Raw genomic sequence first — 3,174 nt, 5'->3', positions numbered from 1 at the left:
ACCAAAGGGCTAGAGAGGCAAAGAAACAATGAAAAGCAGGGCAGTGAAGGTGTGAAAACTATGAAAAACACACCGGGATTAGCACCCAGAGACCTAGGAAAGAAAAGAGGCAGGAAAAAGCAGAATGAGCTATTGATGGAATGTGGAAAGCTAATGATAGATTCAGGTAAGATGAAAGACCTAACCAGCGACTCCTTTACAAATCTTTAATATTGAAGTTCACTTCTTGGAATATCAGGGGTCTAGGTAGTAAAAGAAAACAAGGATTACTTAGTAATAGAATGAAAAAAGCAGCTTCGGATATGTTCTTCATCCAGGAAACTAAATGTTCCATTCAAAAAATAAAAGAAATTCATAGTAAATGGCTCAATCGATTTGAGTTTCTGGAAGTCAAAGTAGAGAATACAGCAGGAGGCATACTCACTCTTTGGAACCCCCAAAAATTTGGCATAATAGATGCTGAGGCATCTAGGGATTATTTATCAGTGGTCATTCAGCCTATGGGAAATAAGGAAACCTACCTGGTAATGAATGTGTATGGCCCTCAAAGAATGAAGGATAAACTCAAGTTTCTAAATTCTCTGGAGGATCTCAGAGACAGACATGCAGGAATACCATGGATCTTGGGGGGTGATTTCAACATGATCAAATCACTTTCGGAGAAAAAAGGGGGAACCAGAATTCCAAGTAAAGACTTTTTCGCATTTCAAACTTTTATAGATAATATGAAGCTAGTGGACATTGTAACAAGTAATGGTCTCTTTACCTAGAACAATAGAAGAGGAGGAGAGTCTCAAGTAGCCTCAAAATTAGACAGATTCATAATCTCATAGGACCTTATGCTCATTGACAAGGAAATGATAGCAAGAGTTCTCCCCTTTGGAGGTTCAAATCACTGGCCGGTTCAACTGGAGGTTCAGGGCATTGGTACCCTCAGGAATAGGCCTTTTAGATTTGAGAATATCTGGCTCTCCCACCCAAATTTCATTAGCAACATTGCCAACTGGTGGTCAGAAGATTTGAATATTCATGGCACAAGAATGTTCCTTCTTCAAAAAAGACTAAAACATATCAAGCTCAGGCTCAAAGATTGGAACAAGAACGAATATGGCAATATTTTTGAAGCAAAAAAAATATGTTGAAGGTAAAATGCAGGATCTCAACCAAGCCCTCATCACGGATGGCTTTGATAAAGACAAAAGTGATCAGGTTACCAAATATCATCAAGACTGGGAGAACTTATGTAAACAAGAGGAAATATTTTGGAGACAAAAATCTAGAGTTCAATGGCTAAAAGAAGGAGAGCGAAACACTAGATTTTTCCATAGATCCACTATTGCGCATAGAGCTCATAACAGAATTTCTTCGATCAAGGACGAGGGAGGTAATCTTCTCAATTCTCATGAAGAAATAGAAGCTGTGTTGGTTCAGCGCTTTCGAGATATAGCAAGGAAACCATTTCAGATAGAGAACACTCCATCAGGGACTTAACAAGATATATACCCAGGCTGGTGTCTAGAGAGGACAATTTCAACCTTAATAAGCCAGTGACTGAAGAGGAGGTTAGTGAGGTCCTTAAAGAAATGCAGAATGGTAAGGCGCCAGGCCCTGATGGTTTCAATGTGGATTTCTTCAAAGCCTGCTGGAGTATAGTCAAACAAGATATTCTAAATGTAGTAGAATATTCCAGGAGGAATAGAACTATCTTGAAGGTGTTCAATACCTCCTTTATCTCCCTGATCCCTAAACAAGAGTTGGCTCAAACACCTGACAGGTTTAGACCCATAGCTTTATGCAATGTGGTTTACAAGATAATATCCAAGGTTGTGGCCAACAGATTCAAACCTCTTCTTCCTACTCTAGTTTCTGTGGAACAATTTGGATATGTGGAAGATAGGCAAATTCTCAATAACATCATTCAAGCACATGAGGTGGTGCACTCTCTGACCAGCAATAGGAAGGTTGGAATGATCATGCAATTGGACATAGCCAAAGCTTATGATAAGCCTAATTGGACCTATATCAAGAAAGTTCTTAGTGCTTTTGGGTTTGATCACAATTGGGTTAGATGGGTCATGGCCCTGCTTACTTCTTCCAGCTTTTCAATTTTGGTTAATGGCTTTCCCTCGGAGACATTTATTCCCTCAAGAGGCCTCAGGCAAGGAGACCCACTCTCTCCCTTTCTCTTCATCCTCATGATGGAAGGACTGGGTAGGTCTATCAAGCATGCAAAAGAAGTGGGTAAGATTAAAGGTCTCCAACTTTCTGATAATGGACAGGCCTTGACTCATCAACAATTTGTTGATGATACCATGCTGCAGGGAATCCCCACGGTTAAAGAAGCTCTTGCGTATAAACAAATCCTGCGTGACTTTGCCATGGCTTCAGGTATGGAAGTTAATCTCTCCAAATCTAAGATTTTTTTCTTTAATACTAATATTGCCATTCAGAGGAATATCTCCAGAATTCTGGGCTTTCAAAGGGATATCCTCCCTTCAAAATATCTGGGAGTTCCTCTAACTGCTAAACCTTTGCACAAGAGCATTTGGGAGCCAGTGATTAATAAGATGCAAGACAAAATTAGGAAATGGACTATTAGATATTTAAACTTGGCTAATAGGTTGGTCCTTACAAAGGCTGTTCTTCAAGCAATCCCAGTTTTCATGCTATCAGCAATCCCAGCACCAAAAGGAGTCTTGCAACAATTCAGATCCATACAAAGAGACTTTATCTGGGGTAAGGGGGAGGAAAGAATGAAATGGGCCTTAGTTGTCTAGGATAAAATCTACAAACCTAAAAACCATGGGGGACTTGGATTGGATGATCCGGAGATTCTTAGCAAGGTTTTAGGGGCAAAATTATGGTGGCGCTGGGTCAAAGATCCAAAGGCACAGTGGGCTAGTATCTGGAAAGAAAAATATGCCAGCTCTTGGCAAAATAGTGATCACATAAGAATGTCTAGAAGTATAAAGGGCTCACACATCTGGAACAAGGCCTGGGAGAACAGAGGATTAGTACAAAAAAATAGCTTCTGGGAAATCAGAGAAGGAAATCTGGCTTTATTTTGGGAGGATAAATGGCAACAAGAACCTATACTGTTAACAGAGGACTTTTTGGATCTCAAGAATGAGACAGAAACTAAAGGGCTAATTAAGGTAAAAGATTTTTGGGATC

The sequence above is a fragment of the Pinus tabuliformis genome, chromosome 3_2 (assembly GCF_031772625.1).
Source record: "Pinus tabuliformis cultivar Carrire ecotype Pingquan chromosome 3_2, CPIR1, whole genome shotgun sequence".
In the NCBI taxonomy this organism is placed as follows: domain Eukaryota; kingdom Viridiplantae; phylum Streptophyta; class Pinopsida; order Pinales; family Pinaceae; genus Pinus; species Pinus tabuliformis.
Note: the sequence above shows the minus strand (reverse complement) of the source record.